At 42.2% G+C, this 23,164-nt stretch overlaps 1 pseudogene; it reads right to left on the bottom strand.

Moving 5' to 3' along the window:
* Positions 1-3,799: 3,799 nt before the first annotated feature.
* LOC136452513 (polygalacturonase-like) lies at positions 3,800-5,303 on the bottom strand (annotated as a pseudogene).
* Positions 5,304-23,164: the final 17,861 nt, after the last annotated feature.

Below are 23,164 nucleotides of genomic sequence, written 5' to 3' on the forward strand. Positions count from 1 at the left end.
AAGCTCTCAGTCTTCGGCATCCGTGCCCATATTAGATGAAACCTCATCTTCATCTGAGAAGTACACCAACTCCTCAGGATCCTCCTCCTCTTCTTCATTCTCGACTTCTCCTGGAGCTACAATCATTTCTTCATCGGTAACTTCACCATCCCCATGAGGTGGATGAAGTTGAGCGTACAACATGTGGACATTCTCATGAAGAATAGCATTGTCCATCTCTAGGTCCTCTACGTAGAACTCCAACTCATGGATGCGTTCATTGGCCGCATCCTCTCGTGTCTAGGCTTCATTCCGCAGCTCCATGGTCATGGTGATGCCCCTTTGCAATTCCGCCAGCTCTTCTTGATCTTTGGCATGAGCTCGATGAAGAGTGTTGAGCTCCTTGTTAAGGTTCTCGAAGTTGGCGGGGTTGCTTGAAGATCCTTCCTCTCCTAAGTTCTTGGAACTTCCTTCACCAAACTCATGGTTTCTTGGTGCCAACTGGTGACATGGGACTCCCTAAGGTCCGGTGGACTTGCGTGCGGTTTTCTTGGTCTTTGCCATAGCCTGTAGGATTTAAGGTAGGACTATAAGAATAGCTTGAGGATAATGTAGGTTAGCAAGAATGGGATTGACATTACTTACCCAACCACTATTAAGGGGAATTATTATGCAATGTGCTCAAGCATGATGCATGAATCGATCTTACAAATCTAAGTACAAAAGATTTATAGAATCATAAGTACTAGATTTTTAATACATAGGACAAGCCTAAGCATATTATCCGCCACAAACTTTCAAATAAGATAGGATTGAGTCTAGATCAAAGGTAAGAAGAAAGAAATTTGAACTTTAAAATATCAAGTTTACTTTCTTTGATCCAAATAAGTTTTGAAGGTTTTCCAAAGTAACCTACAATGATCATAGATGGGAACTGCTCTGATACCAGCTGTGGCAGAACCTCCTAAGAAATCGGGCCCACGTGTACCTATCATTGTCTTGACAGACCTCGGATAGCGAACACGAGTTCCCAACAACTCAACAGGTCTGTTGGGTGTCCTCGGGAAACCCGAATCATCCACGATTCTCTTTTCAAACAGGATCCCAACAGGTCTGCTTAGCCCATGCAGCACGCGCACAGCGACGACCGACCGTAGCAACAGTATTGCACACGCTACTCATTAATCTCACTCGTAAGCTCGGCCTGCTGAGCACTCCGCTTGCTCGCTGCTCAGTTGCTTTGCAAATGAAGGTCAGACACATTTTCCACACGTCAGCACTGTAGCTTCACAGAAAACACTGTTCACAGTGGAAAACACTGTATTTGGCCATGGGGGTCTAGCTTCTACTACTTCTTCAGTCTTCGTTCCAAGGAAACTCCAGCAGCCTAGTAGGGCCAGCACCATGCATGTACGTTCATCTTTCATTCAAGTACTAGCTCCTGCTAGTACATACTCACAGTGATCAGTCATATCCATGCAACAAGCACGATGTGTAAATTGAAAGGCTTGCTAATTGTGCATTCGCCATCAATGCCCTACCTAGCACAATATTGGCAACACTGTAGCTATATATCCATCGACAATCATTTGCACGGTTTGGATCAAATAAGTCTTCATCTCTACAGCTAAAACTTCAAAATATATCTCTACACGTTTACGACACGGCTCTGGCCACCCCCACCCGTCGCACACGGTATGCTCGCCCATCGCTATCCTGCTTTTAGGCAAAGGCTTGACTGATGGATAGGACACGACAAGCATCATCAGAAGTTCAGAACCTCCCTTTCACATTTATGTCGAGCTGCTGATCACAAACACAGCCTGGCAGACACACACACACAACCACTCGCGTACTACACTGATTCATTATGAGAGTAAACCAGTCTTCAATTGACTGCTCTTATTTATCCGTTCTAAAGGTAACAAATATATATATATATATATATATATATATATATATATATATATATATATATATATATATATATATATATATATATATATATATATATAGAAATAAATGCACTACGCCCTCCTTCTTGCTATAAATAGAGGCACCAGTGCGTAGTGGAATCCTAAGCCAGGATAGTAACGTGAAGAGAGACAGAGGAAGACCGAAGTTGACTTGGGTAGAGACAATAAAAGGAGGCTTGAAAGGATGGAATATACCCAAAGACTTAGCCTTAGATAGGAGTGCTTGGAAGACAGCTATCCACGTGCCTGAACCTTGATTGCTTATGCTGGGTTTCAACTCTAGCCTACCCCAACTTGTTTGTGACTTAAATGCTTTGTTGTTGTTGTTGTTGAAAGAGTTTTAGATGAGCGTATTGCATAGCATAGATATGTGCATTTTAAATAGAGGAGTCTTAGATTTAGGCTAGAGTTGAGAGGAAGGGAACAAAAATTATTTCACACTCTCTTAGAGAGATTATAAAGAAAATGGCACATCAAGGATTATATATAACTTTGGTGGCTGATTGACAATGATTAAATGGACTAATGTGGTTTATTAGTATACAAGGTGTTAGTTCATTTGGATGCAAGGATCAAGTGATCAACACCTCAAGGAAGACCAAGGAGCACCAATGAAAATCATAGAAGACACCAGAAATCCAAGACATCACGGAGGATAGGCACGTCACCAGATAACTCTGGTGCATATGAAGAACCAACACCTTCATTTCACCGGATTACTCTGATGATACCAAGGACTGAGCACCAAAGACAAGGTTGGCTTCTAGAAGCTCTACAAAAGATTTTAGAGGGCACAGGAGAAAGGACCCTCCAACGGTCGGCACAGCCAGTCGACGTGGCATCACAAAAAGGCCCTGGTGCGGCACTGGAAACTCCGGTGCTAGTGCAAAAGTTGCAGCTAGCCACCAACGACTATATCTGGGGGTTACCCATATGTCCATCCATTTCAAGTGTGTTATAGGGTGCTGAAGTTGTAGGGGAGTTAAGTCTCTCATCCAAGTGCTCTAGCCACCACAAGTACTCACAAAAGATTAGATGATTAAGTGATAAGCAAAAGATACATGTGGCACTACTGAATTGTTATTGGCTCGTTGGTAGAAACACTTCTTGAGAGCGTAATTTCTTCATTCGAAATCTACATTGGACGATCTATATATATTTTTTGATCGACTTAACTTAACGCAATGATGAAGTTTATTCTTCAATTTAAGGAAGTGTACAAGACTAGCTTAGCTGGTTTAGGGAACCGACTAAGCTTGCTTCTAATGGATGATTTTTCCGAAGTCGCATTTTCTCCATCTAGACTCCAAACTGAACTATCTATATATGCTTTTCGATAGTCTTGTGATAGGAACGCAATGGTGGAGTCTGTTACACATTTTGACAAAGTACAAAAAAAACCTGGCTTAACTAGTATGGAAACCCGGCTGTAAGTCTGTTTCTGCTGCAATTTCTAGGATTAGCCCCTTTTGCTCATATTTTGCTATCGAATTTGATCCTCTTTGCTTGCATGTGATTTTCTTGTTCCATCTTGAACTCCCCGATCATATTTTGGCTTTTAAGGGGTTTCTTTTTCTCAGTTATACTAAGATATAAGAGTAGATAGAAGATGGTATGGGGCAATGGGCTAGTTGAGATTATTGGTTCTATTCTCCCACTGATGACCCAAAATTAGTTACACAGTTGAACACGGACCAACTGTTATTACAGCAGAATGGAGCACATAATCCAAGTGTCCACGCCACACCATTTAGTGCTTGTTCGGTTAATCCCCAGTTCAAACGGATCACGATTGATCCCTTTGGATTGGGAATTAACCAAACGAGCCCTTAATCTGTAACGTGTTACAGGCAACTTGGAGGCTCGACTTCGCCGGAAGCCCTGTCGTCCGCGTGCTGGCAGGTCGCCTCTGCCGGCTTTCCGCCGTCCAAGGTGAGCTTGATGTCCTTGAGGCCGATCCCGCTACACGGGTTGCTCGCGCTGCAGTCGAACTTTACCGCCACCTTGGACGCCAACGTCCCCTGGATGTCCGTGTACCTCACGTCGCTTATCTTCACGGCCGAGCTCTGCACTGGTGATGCAAGCAAAACAAAATTCTAATCTAAGCAGCTATACATACGAGTCATGCCTGCGAGCTGCTCGATCGTACTGCTTTTGTGTCCATGCATGCATGTCTGTGCCGCACGCGCGCGCGAACCTGATGGGGGCAGCCCGCGCCGCCGCCGTGGTTGGGGCAGTAGCTCTGGTCGATGATGATGGGGTTGCACACGTCATGCATGAGCACGTTCTCGAAGACGATGCTGCGCACGTACGCGCCCTCCACCTTGGCCCACGCCCATGTCTTGATCCGCATCCCGTTCTCGGTGCCGACGAAGGCGGCCCCCATCACCGTCACATTCTCCACACCGCTCTCCTCGCTCTCCCTTCCCCAGGCTCCCTATGCTGGACGCCACCGAACCCAAACCATCACACATGTGACGACGACGACAGTGTGCTCAGTCCACTACGGAGAGCAGGCCGCAGCTGACGTGCTCCACGCATAGGTTGGTGGTGCCAGGGCCGACGGAGACGCACTCGTCCCTAGTCTGGATGCTGGTCCGGGTGACGGTGACTTGGGACGAGGCCTGCACGTGGATCCCGTCCGTGTTGGGGCTGCTTCCCGGCGCGACGATCTGTACGTCTTGCACCGTGATGCCCTCACAGCAGTCGATCACAACGTGGTATAGCTTGCTGTCGACCGAGGTCCGGCCGCTGATCACCACATCCCTCGAGTTCAGCACCTTCAGCACCTTCAGCGACTGGCGACGCACCAAGTCGATCAAGAGGAACACTTTATATTTGTGGTGTCATGCATGTTTGCACTTCAGCATGCACTTGCAAGAATAAGATGCATGTGATGTGATATGGCAACTCACTGTTGCTCCACTGGGGCACCCGCCGTGCCCGGCAGCCTTGCACGCCCACAACGCCTTGCCGCGGCCATCGACGGTGCCACCAGACACGGTGAGGCCATCGACGTGGTCGAACACGATCCAGCCATCGTCCCCGCCGCTAGTGTAGCCTGATGGCGCAACAAGCGTACCATCGACCTGAAGCGTCACCCTGCTGGAGCAAGGGCCAGTGAAGGCCGCATGGCTGAGCAGGAAGTGCCCATTCGGCACGTGCACGGTCACCGGCTCCCGTGACCGGAAAGCGGTGGACCAGGCACTGGCGAACGCGCCGGACGAGTCCGTCCGGCCATCGGGCTTCGCTCAGAAACTGGCGACATTGTACGCCGCTTCAGCTACACCTGACAAAACAATAGCAAAAGAGCAGTAGCGCTAGGGAATAAGCGTTGATGCGAGCCATGATGCATCAAACACGTCGACGTTCTTGTTGCAGTCCTACCCATACTGGCGGGCAGTTCCCTTCATCGGCCTTGATTTATAGAGCAGAGCTCATCGTCTGAATGAGGATGGGGATGGGGTGCATGCGATGCAAGGGCTTGCAAGATTTGTGGTGAGATCACAGAAACCGAGTCCAAAATTGCAGATGCTCTGCCCACTGGCCGACTGGCTAGCAAGAGCGGCACGTGACACGATATATAGGTGCTTGTTTCAAGTTTGGTGATACAACGCGGGCTCGCGCTCAGCAACAACGAGCTCGTCAGCAGATTGCTTAAGTGGCAGAGTACATCATAACTTGAGCTTGACCCCTGACGGATACAAGCTGCATCCTCAAAAGAAATGGCACAGCATGGGAGGGCACCACGCTACAAGTCCGCAACTACGTATACCTTGGCCTTCTCGTTGCACGGCGGAGACAATCAGCACAAAACCGGGTGAAATCATATGAAAACTTGGTACCAAAAAACACTCGGCAAAAGATTTAACGAGTGTAACACTCGGCAAACAGCACACGACATCTACAGTGTCGGCGAACGTCTCATTGCCGAGTGTTTTCTATCGAGCACTCGGCAAACACTTTGCCGATTGTCAAATCCCAGGCACTCGGCAAATCTATCATCTTTGCCGAGTGTCAAATACTGGACACTCAGCAAAGACTGGTCTAGAACGTACAAATGTTGGCTTCTTTGCCGAGTGTCACAGCGTAGACACTCGGCAAAGAAGGCATTTTAGTCCCAGAATACACAGATTTTGACCACGTGTCCTCTTTGCCGAGTGTTTTTACTCTAGCACTCAGCAAAATGCCTCTTTACCGAGTGTAACACTCGGCAAAGCGACCATATATTCTCTGTTTTTATTGTTCGGTCATGTATAACGTACCCCACTCAAATAAACAATATATGCATCACAAATAGTTCACAATAAGCATCACAGGCGGTTCATATAGATATATCGATAACACATAAATGCAAATAAACTTGAGAATCACAAATAGGTTCATTCACAACCACAAATAGTCACGAGTAGTCATAGGTAATCCACAAATGCAAATGCAAATAAAATCACAAGTAGTCACTTAGGCCACGAGTTCCACTGCGACCACGCTGGGTCATGAGGCTCATTCGATGTCGCCGATTGATGCTGCACAAAAGAGAAGAGATTACATGTTTGAGACAAGATTGAACAACATGTATGGTCTCTCAGTTGCATTGTGCTCTAGTATGATTGCTTAAGTACTAGTTGGTAACAAACATATAGCCTTAGTCACTAAGTTTCTAGTGTCTGGGCATCTTTGTAAGATTGATTCTGCATAAACTAGAAACAGTGATTATAAGGTTCAAATGGTGCTCTCTATGTGCTCCTCTAGATATTGTTCCTCTTTTGCCCCTCTCTTTTTTCTATTTTTTTGGGCTGTCGTTGTTTTTTTGAGAAATTTCAACTTTTTCTTTTTATTTTTTTGATATTTTTTCTTCACTTAGGAGCACAAAAGATGTAACCACAGAAAATATGAGCTTAAACAAAAGAAAGACATGGCCTGTGGAATTTTCAGAAGACGTGCTCAAAATCGACAAAAACCTTGTGACCACGAAAAGAGGATCTTGTGACCACTTTTTGACCACTTTTTGACCAAAACAAAAGAGGATCCGAAATTTTTTTCTGATCAATTTTGATACATGGAACGTCGAAATCCGAGTTCCTATGCGAAAACTAGACCAGTTTTACGAACACACTCCGAATTAGAGAACAAAACGAGAACAATACGCGCAAAATTAGTCACGACAGCAAGGATTTGATGGAAATAGTGAAGACAAGTGTAACAAAAAAAGATGGCATAGACTAGGATTTGATGAATACATAGGAATCACAGCAAGACTTGAAGGTGTTCACAGATTATGATGAAAAACAAAGGAAAAAAACACAAACTGGACTAAAAACGAACTAAAACCAGCAACCAGAACTTGACCTAGGGCACAAACTCAACAACGCGAAACAGAGACAAAATTGCATGGCACAATAAGGCTATAGGATAGGAAATATGTGGCGGTGTATATTTTTTTTGCTTTTTGTGGACTATAGATAATACAAAAACAGTAACAATCTAAAGGGGAAACAAAGTTATACCTAACGGGCAACCTGGCTCTGATACCACTTGATGTAGACTAGGCCCGATCTTACAAAAGGTATGATAGCGTCGATTGGTGGAGACTCAATGTTCACAATCTAGGCTTCGAACCAAGACAGATTCAGACCCCCGCAACCGTTACACCACTGCTCCATTGGTTATCAAGCACGCGAACGCGATTGACCTCGCCGAGAAGGCTTTCCTGCAAATGAATCAGGAACACAAGCAAGAACAGGATGAACGCAATCTGAAATTGCAAATAAACATGAGGCTTAAGAAAATAAGAAGGAGTTCAAGTCTTTATTCGAAAGGACTAATCGCCACAGGCGAACAAGATCAAGAACTAGGGCCCTGGTTCACAGCAAGCGACCTTGGCGGCGACAATTGCAGCAAAACGACGTCTGTTTCATGAGGAAATCAAGAACTAAACAAAACCCCAAACCCTAAGGAGAGCGACGGCTACTATTTATAGAGTCTTGGGCGTCACCCCTTGGATGCGCCCCCTAATGGGCCCAAACACGATACACGGTCCAACAGACCAAAAGACGGTGTCGCAGCACCCTGGTAGATTCTAGACGCTAACTTATTTCGATGATTCCTGTTGATTCCGAAGGTTTTTTGATGTGAAACCACTTGGATTGGCTTCCTTATCAAATTAGATTTCTAACCATATATGGATCATTGAAAACAGAGTCCGGATGCATCCTGGGTGACCAGTTTAAGGCAGACTAGTCCTGGAGGCCAAGGCAGACTCGAACTTGAGTTTCTTTGTGCCTCCACCTTAGGGACTCGAACCGAATTAGCCTCAGACCTCCTTCTTGACTTAGACACCCTTGCTGGCTTCCTACCCCTCCATACCATGTGCCAAACATGGTCATATGCATGGGTGTCATGTCCTCATCAGTGTCCTCCACCGTCGCATGCTCAAGGGGGCGGTGAGCCGGCAACATGGGTAGGATGTTTGGAGAGGGAGCAGAGAGGGCTCAGGCAGCGGCGTTGGATGCCATGTTCATGGCAAAGCCCACGGCCTCTAGGGGTGGTGTGCTCCACCATGGCTTCCTCCAGGGGGCGACGAGGTGGGATCTTTTGGCACGGGGCAGGGCGAGCAGGGATGGGCGAGCGGGAGCTAGAGAGCGGCGGCGGGGCAAGACTAGGGGATGTGTGAGGGTATGATGGCCGGGGGCGCGGTGCGGCGTGTGTGTGAGTGTGTGCGGTGTGGTGTGTGTGAGTGTGTGCGTGTGTGTGTGGCCGATGGGTGGATATGCGCAAGGTTTGCCGAGTGCCCATGATCGAGCACTTGACAAAGCCTTGTTTTGCCGAGTGCTAGATGGCGGGTACTCGACAAACCCATTTTGTTTTTTTTCATTTTCAAAACCTAAACTATTGCACATGGGTGGGGCCATGAAGGGGTTTGCTAAGTGTCCCATGTCTGACACTCGGCAACTGATAAGGGGCACTCGCCAAACTTTTTTTTCCATTTTCCTTCTTCTCCTTTTCCATAACGTGCTTTACTAAATTTGTTTCGATGTACTTTGAAAATACTAAACAGATCCAAAAAATTACCAAAATTACACATGAATCAATCTATGTTTCAGGGCCATCGAATGCATGGCACACGATGTACTTTGAATATCATTTTTCTACTCATTTTATTCTATTATTTGAATCACTTGCAGTTCAAATTTGACTTATACCAAAAAATTCCTTGAAAAACAATAAATTAATTAAATATAGCAAACGGATCTAGAAATATACCAAATCTTAACATAGAGTACCACATGTTGTAAGTGGACAGTAGAAAAAGTTTCAAGGCCAGAAGTGAAAAAAATTATTATTTCATGGAGTTGTAGCTCAAATTCAATGTATATCATCTAAAATTCTATAATTGCACTTATAAATTCAAATTATCTAACGGATCCAAAAAATTACCAAAATTACACATGAATCAATCTATGTTCTCTATTGCCTATACATAAAGTTTTGAAGTCAAGCCCCAATTCGACCGTCACTTTGACTCTAAATTTTACCGAATCCTTCTCAATGCTACGATTCTTCTTCTGAGATACTTCGGTTTGTAAACATCGTACATGACAAATTATGCAAAACCTTCTCAATTTTTTACCATGGCCTTCACGTATGATATCACGAGATCTTGACAAATCTCATGATTTTTAGACTTTGTTTGCTTTTTTTAGAATTTAAAAACCATTTGGCCACATGTTCGTGGTCGTGTTTCCTGAACAAGATGTTTGAAATTTCTTTTCATTTCCTGGGTAAAGCCTCAAACCAGACTCAATAACATGAATCATTTTTCTACTCATTTTATTCTATTATTTGAATCACTTGCAGTTCAAATTTGACTTATACCAAAAAATTCCTTGAAAAACAATAAATTAATAAAATATAGCAAATGGGTCCAGAAATATACCAAATCTTAACATGGAGTACTACATGTTGTAAGTGGATAATAGAAAAAGTTTCAAGGCCAGAAGTGAAAAAAAATATTATTTCATGCAGTTGTAGCTCAAATTCAATATATATCAACTAAATTTCTATAATAGCACTTAATAAATTAAAATTATCAAATGGATCCAAAAAATTACCAAAATTACACATGAATCAATATGTGTTCTCTATTGCCTATACAAAATTTTTTTAAGTCAAGCCCCAATTCTATCATCACTTTGACTCCAAATCTTACCGAATCCTTCTCAACACTATGATTCTTCTTCTGAGATACTTCGCTATGTAAACATCATACGTGATAGATTGTGCGAAACCTTCTCAATTCTTTACCACTGCCTCCACATATGATATCATGAGATCTTGACAAATCTCATGATTTTCAGACTTCGTTTGCTTTTTTAGAATTTAAAAACCACTCGGCCACATATTCATGGTTGTGTTTCCTGAACAAGATGTTTGAAATTTCTTTTCATTTCCTAGGTAGGGCCACACACTAGACTTAATAACATGAATCACTTGTAGTTCAAATTTGACATATACCAAAAAATTCATTCAAATACAATAAATTAATTAAATATAGCAAAACGGATCCAAAAATATACCAAATCTTAACATGGAGTACCACATGTTGTATGTGGACAGTAGAAAAAAGTTTCGAGGCCAGAAGTAAAAAAAACTTATTTATTTGCCGAGTGTCAAAAAAACACTCGGCAAAATTATTTCTTTGCCGTGTGCTAAAGGAAAACACTTGGCAAACTTACTTCTTTGTCGAGTGCCACTAACGGACACTCGGCAAACTCCTAATGGCCGGCACACTAGCTGACGGATGTCCACATGGTGATTTTTTGCCGAGTGTCTCTGTTTTGCAGTGTGTTTTTTCCTAGTTTGCCGAGTGTTCTTTTTTTAGCGCTCAACAAAGATATTTGTATGCTGAGTGCCATTGTTTTGCTGAGTGTGGTTTCTGATGCACTCGGCAAATAATTTTTTTGCCGAGTGCCCGTTGAAATGCACTCGGCAAAGATTTTGGCACTCAACAAATCTGTTGTTTCTGGTAGTGGTCACGTCTGGAAATGGTCTGATCGAGTGATAGGGATAGACTGAATTGACCGACGATCATGCCGATCATTTTTTGAATACTCCCTCAGTTCCAAATTATATGTCGCTTTTACTTTTTTGGTTCATCCACTTTATTATGTTTCTAGACATATTATTATATCTAGATTCATAGCAAAAGGATGTACAAAAAAGTCAAAGTGACTTTCAATTTTGAATAGAGGGGTAGTTGTTATGATTTGAACGAGGCCTTGAGCATTGGTTGTGTGGCACCACTGTTGCTTATGGAGAAGCAACAATATCCTAAAACAACAAGGATAGGAAGCTCTGTGCTCCTTGTGAAACCATAAACCCTAACTGGCGCTGGCCAGTGCCTAGTCCCATGGCTAATGGTATGAATCATCTCACAGATTCCAAAGAGTAAAATTCCATCACCCCAGTCCCTCAATGAAGGAAATATCATTTTTGGATCCTAAACTTGATTCTAGGTGTCATCTTAGATACCCTAAGAGCATCATCACTCCATAGTAGTAGCAGATCCAGTAGCTAGAATCAAAGCCAGCGAGGGTGAGGCAGTGCACGAGAGAGAGAGAGAGATGCGAGCTTAGTCCATGAGTCTGTGGTGAGGAAACGGAAGAAACGGGAAAAGTAGGGGAGCCTTGAATGCCCTTCATTCCGCGTGCATGAAATAGGGCCTTGATCTACTTTTTGGGGGTATGTATGAGCCCTACCATAGTGGACTTTTTTTCTCCAACACCCACAAATAAGATGGGAGCCTTGCTACAATTGCTAGCTCTAATGTAGGAAATGGCATTTCAAATCCCTAAACTTGATTCTAGGTGTCATCCGAATCCAAACAAATACCAAAAAGAAGTAGATCAGTTTTTTCATTCTTCAAGAATTGCATATCTTGCTGAGATCCTATCCCTAAAGGTAAGTATTATTGGAGTGGATACACAACTCACAAAAAAATATAAGAAGTCGACTAGGTAGATTGGTCTGAGTGAAGAGAAAAAAGCCATATAGAACTCAAAATCTATCCTAGCCCACTCCCTACACTAATGTGGCAATGAGGATATTGATTGCTGACGGTGTCTGATGGTCAACTTTCGGTTGCTGCCACTAGCCTACTATAGGGCGGTGCAAGAGCATGGATAGGAAGGAGTGCACGATGGCAAGGAGAAAAGGTGGGGTGCCAAGGACGTTGGGTACACGATGACACAAGAGGCAAAGAAATAGGAGAGATGAAGGAGAGCGAAGAGAGATGGAGCTAACTATATGGCATACGAACCCCACATAACGGGTCTACATCAATAGATGGTTAGCATGTCATGTCAACACAGGGAGTTGGTTGGGATTCAGGACTTGGATGACATTTGAAACTAAGTTTAGCAACATAAAAATAACATTTCTTAAATCTAAGATTTAGATGACACTTAGAAATGGCCGTTTGAATAACATCCCCACCAGTTCGAGACCAACATGCAAATTTTTTACTTGGATTTCTAAATCAGAAAGTCAGAAACATTGGTCCTTCACCGGCACCCAACAATGCCACATTGGCACAATGCGTAGCATGGAAACAACTACCCCCTCTGTCCCATTATATCTGTCATTCTAGCAGTGATTTTGGGTGTCTAGATTTACACAATGTTATACGCATCCGGAAGTAACATATGCCTAGATTTAGAGAATCTTTCTTGTAGTTGGTAAAATGCCAGAAAGACAGGTATATTGGGACAGAGGGAGTACATTTTCAGCTAGAGAACAAGCATAGTTGTTGCTTCCAAACAATTACACGGTTCCGGGTTAGTTTATTTACTGGATATGTGCATGGTTCCCTTATCTAGCTTGTGATCCTGGCTCTATTTGTACCTGGTAGGTACAAGCAGACGGCCATGGTCTCAGACTCTTGTCTCCGTCTTGGTCCTTGATTAGGTTCAGCTAGGTAGTGCGCTACTGCTACGTATGCTTGGCTGAAAAGTCAGGCTAAAAAGTACTGTTGGCTGATTTGTTGTGAGAGAAAAACATTGTTCCTTCACTAAAAAAGTACGACTTATAAGACAAATATTAGGTTAGAGTCAGATCAGGCCAAGAGACTAGAATATGTTCTGCCATGAATAAAGATAAGCTTCTTCTTTTGAATTACTACATCCATCAAAATATAGTTCTAAATTTGAATTAAGTCAAGCCTTTTTGAACTTAACTAAGTTTATAGACTATTAATATTTATGACTCCAAAGCAATATATTATGAACAAAATATTTCACTAACCATAATTATTTAGTATGTAGATAATATAATTTTTATATATTTGTAACTTAATAGAAAATTAGATATTTAATACTTCCTCCATAGAAAAGAATACAATTTCATTTCCTCAAGAGTCGATAAATTCTACTTTGACCAAATTTATAGAAAAAATATTAATATTTATGATGCCAAATAAATATCACTAGAAATATATTTTGAAATATAAATATTGATAGTATTTTTTATAAATTTGATCAAACTTAAGAAACCTAGACTTATCCCAAACCTATATCTACATTCATTTTTAAATGGAGGGAGTACCAACTTGTGAACAACATGTATGACATTTGTCCTTTGTGGTATAGATGGGATGGTTGTTTGACCCATGGTGTCGTAGAACCGACCAATTTATAAGAGCACAAGTACAATGGTGGCCCGCAAGCGGTCGCACTATCATACTTGAGCCCACAAAAACCCGGTAGTCTATCGAGTACCACGACGGGTCTTGATAAATGATCCACAAACAACCAAGACCGTACATGATTCAACATACATGTCACATATTATATAAAGTTCGTAGATACATTTCCATCATCAGAGTATGAAATAAAGTTATTACAAACCAAGTTTGATAGATAATAGTGGAAGCAAATTAAGTTTGAAAGTAGCATTTGCCAACATAGTTTAATATAGTGCCAACATACGATCCCAGTCCACAAAAGCATATAGAGGGATTAGTAAAGAAGCCTGCCCAAGGCTTACTCCTCATCCACAGCGGGATAGAAGCAACTCTTGCAATATCCATGATATATCGTGTCATCTGCAACAATGGAAATAAAACCCTGAGTACGATATGGTACTCAGCTAGACTTACACGTCATAAACCAGAAATAAATTGACTCCAAGGATTATGCAAGGCTGTATAAGTGAAGGTAGCTTGACAACATTTTGCATAAAAAGCGATTAACTCAGTTATACAATTATAATTCCGTTATCAAGTTAATTATAACTATCCATCACTAAATTAGCAACTATCATGTGCCAAACATGTGATACATCATTTTAAGAGCATACAATAGTAACCATAGTAGGTATAGTAATTCCATGTTTATCCGAACCATCATATTCCATAATACAATTACTATGATGTTGGTACTAGCCAAGTTTCTCACTATCTAGGAGAGACGGCGATTCGAATCGATTTCAACTAGTTGGGAATTTATTCCTAACACAAACCCAGACAGACCAGATCAATGGTCACCTTAGGTCACCTTTGGTACAACTCAAGTACACATTTTACGGGTTCACCTAGCGCCACACAATTAGGGACAACCAACTGCCAGGACGTTCAAGCCCAGCCTGCCCTTGGGCTCACGTCTAGCTCCCCACACATCCTTACTACCATCCAGAGTTCACACTCTTACAGAGTCGGGCCCGGCTTGAGTTGAGCTACTTGGCTTCGCGGTCGGAACGAGTTATCCGGCTAGCTAAGTGATAGGTATGCGTTCAATCTTATCAAACAGCGCCAACAACGGTATGGTCTTTAATCGGCACAGACGAAATCAAATGAGTCAACCTATACATAGACTCCGCCTGACCTCTATTTACTTTTACCCCATGGTTCTTTTCCACGATAGCAAATATAGCCAACCGTGCCTCGGTATCCACCTATATCTCGTAGGTGATAGTAAATCACCCGACTTCTACCGGTCTAAGCAGGGCTAAGCATATATTCGATCCTAGACCTACACAGGGTTAAAGGTGCATATATTAGGACAAGGTAGTTCCATGCATCAAGTATTTCCAAACAACACTTATAACCTAATGCATCAATCATAAAGGACTCAAGTAGTATTTTGTAAAACACTGGGAGACTTAGAATGCTCCAGGGCTTGCCTTTCAAAAAGGAAGTGGGGCGGTGGTCAGGACACTCCAAAAGCTCTTCTAGGGTCTACTCCTCTTGTTTGGGAGCTGTGGCTTGAGGAATCTCCTGCTGGTCCCCTTCCTCTCCTTCATTGAATTCCAGCAATGTTATTTCCTCTGTCGATCCTATATGCATGAATATGGCATAAGATATTGTGAATGCATACATGCTGACAAGTATATTATGATGACACATGATGAATGCATTCTTGTAAGTATTCTTAACAACATGGTGTTAAAGTAATAACAAGTGCATCACATTTTACTGAGTAGGTGCATATCTCTTCTTAATTACTTAATCAAACACTTCTACCATTCATTTACTACACCACAAAATAGCAGCTACTTGTTTTACTCATAACTGGAGTTATTTACATTAAAATCATATGATTATGGACATTCTGGAAAGCTTAAGAAATTGTTTACAACTTTCTTTTAATACCCTTACTGTGATTCAACAGTTATATAGGGCAAACAAATCATTCAATCAAATCTATCCAGAAAGTAAACCTTTCGGACAACAAACTTGTAATAGCTAGAACTCTTAAACCTTAATTCCTATTACTGTGAAAATTTAACACAAGGTAGATTAGTAAGTTATCTACAACTTTGTTATTAACAAGTTTTATAGCAAAAATCATTATCCACATGAAATCATCCACACCATCAAAACTATACATGCAACAACCTATTTGAATTACAAAGTAACAATTAATTAATTGCATACAACCAATGGCTTCTACACCTTACTATGAACATCAATAGTTACTATGCATCACAAGAATCATAGAAAACATCATGGTGAACCCTAATTTAATTACTTAAATGCCTTTATTAATTTAATTAAATAATTAGGGTAAATAATAAACATACAACAAAGCTGCACAATAAATTCTCATAAAATTACAGTGGACTCCTAATGCTCACAATAGGCTACTGTGAAAATTTCGTACCATTTGCACATGTATAACATCCTATGCAAAAATGATAAGCTAGCAAGGGTTAATTTAGTGAAAATAGTAACCCTATAGAAAAATGTCAAGCAATATATATTTTTCCTAGCTTCATATTAGTGGCATACTACTGTACAAAAATTTGGATAGCAATATATTACATACTCTTATCCCTACAAATTTCCTTAAAATGCCATTTATTAGTAAATAAATAGAAATACCATATTTAAATCAAGTTTGCAGCAAGCTTAATATTTTTACTAGCTAGAGCATGTCAATACAAAACCCACAAAATTAGAATCACAATTTTAGGAGTTTTCTAGCTTAAGATATCTATTTTACAAGATTATTAACATTCAAAAAGCATTTATCTAAATACATTTAAATCCCTAATAAAAATATCAGAAATTGTACATATCATATTTTTATAAAATACTACACTTGCTCAGGAACACAACAAAATTTGTTTCATAATATTTGGATCCCTACAACTCTGTGCCACTGACAGCTAGGACCCAGAGGTCAGTCAGGCCCACTGGTCAGCAACACAGGAAGCAGGAGAGCCGCGCGGACCGGCCCTAGCTCGTAGCCGATGAGCTCTCCGGTGAAACCAAGTGCACCGACATGATCTACAGAACAAACCGCATCTAGTGACCTAGGTGGTGGCAGCGCAGGTGCGGCAGAGCGTGCTCGTCGCCGGCCATGGCGGCATGGCGGCGCTGCTCTGTGGTACGCCGGCCATCACTAGCCATGGCGAAGCCAGTCAATGAGCGCACCAGCATCACGGTGACCATTCAGATCTATTTAGGTGACCTAGGCAGCTCGAGGTGCTCCAACGAGCCCTGCCCACATGTGTGGTGGTGCGGAGGAGCGAGGGCGGTAGCGCGGGTCGCCGTGTTCCGCGCCGGTGAGACACCCATGCGCGGTAACTTCATGCAACCAACTACACTACAACCTATACAAGCTCTAATGCAAACAATTGGAAGCAACGCGTGCATGAGCCAAGTAGTGGCGAGTTCACCGTGGAGGCAGCCATGGCGGCCGAGAACTCCGACAAGGAAGAAAATGGCGAATACGCCCTCACCAAAGCTCGTCAGCTGCTATAATTAAGTTGAGCAGGTAGAGTGGGATGTGGCACAGCTGTGGGCGAGGCGGAGACAATGATGGTGTGGTGGAGTGGGTGATAGGTGGCGGTGGAGCTACGCTGTGCCTGGCGACATTGCTCTAGTTCCGCGGCGAGAGCAGAAGCAGGCGATGGAGAGTGAGGGAGTGAGCTCGGGTGCGTGGAAATAGGGCGTGGGGCGTGCAGATAATGAGCGCCAGTTCGCGGTGTTGAGGGCCCGTCATCGGCCAGCATTGGCCATGTGGCGGCCATGCTCTGTGGCCAGTCGGACACTGAGGCCAAGCCGAATCGGCCATCAGTGTTCGACAGACCGACCTAACGACATGATTTGCTAGCGATCAAACTCTTAATCCGTAGCTCCTTAGTGCAAACCAACTGAACAAAACATGTAGCCCTAAGTGCCAGCTACAATAATGCTTAAGAAACCTTCTCCTAATTCTCGATGGATAAAGAGATATATCAGCCCAAAGTTGAGCTCGTCTCACTGTCAGTGAAACATTACTTAGCAAAAATTCTAAGTGTTGAAAAAAGTGCAAAGCTAATTTTTGTGAGCCCATTTCAAGCATGTTAGGAGCTGAACTAGCTTATGACCCAAAAATAAAAGTTGTTCCTCTCATCAAATACTACAACTTTTCTTTAGTGACCACATCCATGCAAAGTCTTTATGACATAGTTCAAACTAGGTCAAACCTACTACATTCAAATGATGGTATACACTTAAACTATGACTTAGTGACCAAATTAGCCCTAGCCATGAATACCAAAGTTGTTCCTAATGACATTCCAAACATGTTTAAGATATTCCTAGGGTCACACAATCATTTCATACATTGGTTACACATAAAGCTTTCTAGGTCAACATACATAACATCACTTAAGGACTTGATCATGCAAAGTGACCTTCACGAACATTGTTCCACTAGTCATCCTAAGTGTAGCTAAGATGTTTTAGTGACTCACATCAACCATTTACATGTATTCACTCATGATCATATGCATATATACAAGGAAACATAGAATAACAAGCATGTTTCATATATTTCAATCACATGTTTCAATTGTAAAATTTATATATGAATGCTCGATGCTCATGCTCATGCAATGCAAGTCAAATTATGCAAGCCTAACACCTAGGGTGTTACAACCCCTCCCCTTATAAAAATCTCATCCCGATATTTGCAAGACCTACCATTCTTGGAAAAAGGCAGGATAAACCTCTCGTAAATAATCCTCTTGTTCCCACGTGGCATCTTTCACTTTGATTGTTGCACACCACCTTATAGAACTTAATAATCTTACTCCGTGTTACTCTTTGCATCTCTTCTAACACTCGGATTGGTTTCTCTTCATAGGTCAAATCCGATTGAAGCTTTTATGTTGGTGGGTGCAATAGCTTCCTCAGGTACACGAAGACATCTCTTCAACTGAGAAACATGGAAGACATCGAATATTGCACTCATCTCTGGTGGAAGTTGTAACTTATAAGAGACATTCCCTTTCCGTTCCACAATCTTGTATGAACCCACATATCTAGGCACAAGCTTTCTTTTCACTCCAAATCTCTATACTACCTTCATGGGTGACACTTTTAAGTATACATAGTCTCCCACTTCAAAAGTTAGTGGTCTTCTTCTTTTATCAGCATAACTCTTTTGTTCGGACTGAGCGGCTTTCATATGCTGTTGAATAATACGCACTTGCTCTTCAGCTTCAGTGACAAAGTCAATACCAAAGTATCTTCTTTCATCGGGCTCAATCCAATTCAATAGAGTTCTACATTTTCTACCATACAAGGCTTCAAAAGGAGCCATCTTGATGCTTGCTTGATAACTGTTGTTGTAGGAAAACTCGGCTAATGGTAACCATTTCTCCCACGAACCCTTGGAAGATATAACACAAGCTCTCAGCAAATCTTCTAAGATCTGGTTTACTCGCTCAGTTTGTCTTGAAGTTTGTGGATGGTATGCCAAACGTCTGATCAATTTAGTCCCCAAAGCCTGGTGCAAGTGTTCCAGAAACGAGCCACAAACTATGGTCCCTGATCTAAGATTATAGTCCTAGGTATTCCATGTAGTCTCATGATCTGAGAAATGTACAACTTGGCGTACCTTCTAGCTACATACCCTGTGTTCACCGGTATAAAATGTGCTGACTTGGTAAGGCGATCTACAATGACCCATAGAGAATCATGGCCTTGCTGTGTCACCGGAAGGCCTGTGATAAAGTCCATACTAATTTCTTCCCATTTCCAACCTGGAATAGGTAATGGCTGAAGTAATCCGGTAGATTTCATATGAACAGCTTTTACTCTACTACAGTTATCGCACCTAGCGACATAGGCCGTGATCTCCTTCTTCATCTTAGTCCATCAAAAATGGGTTTTCAAATCTTGATACATCTTACTACTACCCGAATGGATAGACAATTTGGATGAATGAGCTTCATCTAAAATTTGATTTCTAAGCTCATGGTCTTTTGGTACCATAAGTCGGTCCTCAAACCATAGCACACCCCTTTCATCTAATCTAAAATGCTTAGTTTCTTGCTCTTGCATCTTTCTCTTGATGTGAAATATACCTACATCTGTCTTCTGCAGTTCTATGATTTTGCTCTCAAGTGAACAACTGATAGTGATATTATGCAGTACAACAGTATGTAGTAAATTAAAGCCATCTTCCAACAATGCTTCCATGGTGTTGCAATGAGACTTTCGACTAAGTGCATCGGCTACAACATTGGCTTTCCTCGGACGGTAGTTCACTTCCAAATTGTAGTCCTTAATCAGCTCTAGTCATCTTCGTTGTCTCATGTTTAGCTCAGGTTGGGTGAAGATATACTTAAGACTTTTGTGGTCCGTATATATATGACATACATTGCCCAACAAATAATGTCTCCATATCTTTAATGCATGAACAACTGCTGCAAGTTCTAAATCATGCGTAGGGTAGTTGACTTCATGTTTCCTCAACTGCCAAGAAGCATATGCAATAACTCTTCCTTCTTGCATGAGCACACACCCCAAACCTATACCCGATGCATCACAAAACACATCGAAAGGCTTTTCAATGTTGGGTTGTGCTAAAATAGGAGCTGTAGTTAACAGAGTCCTAAGGGTGTGAAAAGCTACTTCACACTCTAATGTCCAATTGAACTTCTCTTCTTTCTGAAGTAGCCTAGTCATGGGCTGAGCTATCTTAGAGAAATCTGAAATGAAATGATGATAATATCCTGCTAACCCTAGAAAACTCTGAACTTCATGAACCAAAGTCGGGGCCTTCCAATCCATGACCTCTTATACTTTTGATGGGTCTACAGATATTCCATCTCTTGATAAGATATGACCTAAGAAAGGTACCTTACTCAACCAGAATTCACACGTGCTAAACTTTGCATAAAGCTTATGCTCCCTCAATCTGGACACAACAATTCTCAGATGCTCGGCATGATCTGCCTCATTCTCCAAATAAATCAATATATCATCGATAAACACTACCATGAACTTGTCGAGTTCGGGCATGAATACAAAATTCATCAGGTACATGAAGTAGGTAGGAGCATTCGTTAGTCCAAAAGACATAACCAAATACTCATATAAGTCGTACCTAGTGGAGAAAGCAGTTTTAGGTATATCCTCTGGCCTGATCTTTATCTGATGATAACCTGATCTCAAATCAATCTTGGAGAATACCTTTGCCTTTGCCAACTGATCGAAACAAGATGTCGATGCGAGGCAATGGGTACTTGTTTTTAATGGTCACATCATTAAGTGGCTTGTAATCCACACATATTCTCAAGGACTTGTCCTTCTTCTTTACAAACAATGCTAGACATCCCCATGGAGATGAGCTAGGTTGAATGAGACCTTTGTCCAATAGATCTTGTAACTGAATTTTAAGTTCCGCTAACTCATTTGGTGGCATCCTATAAGGTCTTCTTGAGATAGGTGCCGTACTTGGCACTAACTCAATCTTAAACTCCACATCCCTATTAGGTGGTAAACCTGGTAACTCATCTAGGAATATATCAGGAAACTCACAAACCACTGGGATATCGCAAAGGGTAGTGGTTTGGATAGCACAAGCTAAGTGTTGGAGTTCAAAATTTTGGGAAAGTGGTACTAGAAAAGCATTACCTCCCTTGGGTTCTCTCAACATAATAGTACAAGTGCTAGTGTCAATGAGAACACCATGATCCTTCATCCAATTCACGCCTAAGATTACGCTTATGGATAACCCGGGCAATACTATCAAATCCATTGTATACTCCCTATCTTGTATAGAGATGAGGACATTTCTGACTATCTTATTTGTAGAAATAGTAACCCCAACTGAACTTATATTATAACCACCCTTGCTTGATTTGATTATTTTCTGATCATGTTTAGATGCAAATGATTGGCTCATAAATGAATGAGAAGCTCCCGAATCAAATAAAACAATAGCGGGATACTTGTTGACAAGAAACATACCAGCCATGACAACTTCTTCCGTGGGCACCTCCTCAACAGCAGTATAGTGCACATATCCAGGACATGCCCTTGAGTTTGCCTGCCTCTGATTGTTCTAATTCTGATTGTCGTTCTTCTTAGGGTGGGGCACTCTTTGGCCCAATGACCCACTTGATTGTAGTTGTAGCAGGGTTGATTGCTCCTAGGACCGCCATTCCCTTTGGGTAAGGCAATAGTAAATGCCTTATGAAACACTTTTTGAGGCCTACTGTTCTGAGATTTTGGTGGAGGCCTGAACTTAGGTGCTGGTGGGTGGAACTATGGCCTAGCTATTATAGGAGCTCTGGACTGATATGACCCTGAGGCACCTGCCTCTGCTGCCCTCTTGCGGCCCTTAGCTGCCACATGCATATTGTTATGGTTTTCCTAGGTCAAAGCATCACTAATAAACTCGTTGTAGGTGGTGCACTTGGAGTTGGCCATAGTCTTCATCAGCTTCCTACCAAGACCACGCTTGAAGCTCTCTATCTTCTTTTCTTTGATATCAACAAAACCTAGGGCATACCTGGACAGGTTGTTGAAAGCATGCATATATTCAGTTCAAGTCCTATGATAATGGCTTATGATAATGAGAAGGAGTTCAAGTCTTTATTCAAAAGGACTAATCGCTACAGGCGAACAAGATTAAGAACTAGGGCCCTGGTTCACAGCAAGCAGCCTTGGCGGCACAGTTGCAGCAAAACGATGTCTGTTTCACAAGGAAATTAAGAACTAAACAAAACCCAAACCCTAAGGAGAGCGACGGCTACTATTTATAGAGTCTTGGGAGTCACCCCCTGGACACGCCCCCTAATGGGCCCAAACACGATACACGGTCCAACGGACCAAAAGACGGTGTCCCAGCACCCTGATAGATTCTGGACACTGACTTGTTTCGATGATTCCTGTTGATTTTGAAGGTCTTTTGATGTGAGAACACTTGTATTGGTTTCCTTATCAAATTAGCTTTCCAACCATATGTGGATCATAAAAAACAGAGTCCGGATACGTTCTGGGTGACCAATTTAAGGCAGACTAGTCCTGGAGGCCGAGGCAGACTCGAACTTGAGTTGCTTTGGGCCTCCACCTTGGGGACTCAAACCGAATTAGCCTCGGACCTCCTTCTTGACTTAGACACCCTTGCTGGCATCCTACCCCTCCATACCATGTGCCAAACATGGTCATATGCATGGGTGTCATGTCCTCATCATCCTCCCCTTCTTGATGAAAAGCCATCCTCAGCGTTGATTGTGCTTGAAACTGATCTTGCACAACCTAAAGGAAAATGGGGTTGCGAAGACAAAGGGAACTGAAATAATTGTGAGAAGGAACATGACCATGTTTCCAAGTTTCTAGCATGTCATCTCGCATAAAAATTTTAGCAAGCATGTAGACTCCATGATCTGAATGCACACGATGTATGTCAACACTATCCCGCAAAAGA

The sequence above is a fragment of the Miscanthus floridulus genome, chromosome 5 (assembly GCF_019320115.1).
Source record: "Miscanthus floridulus cultivar M001 chromosome 5, ASM1932011v1, whole genome shotgun sequence".
In the NCBI taxonomy this organism is placed as follows: Eukaryota; Viridiplantae; Streptophyta; class Magnoliopsida; order Poales; family Poaceae; genus Miscanthus; species Miscanthus floridulus.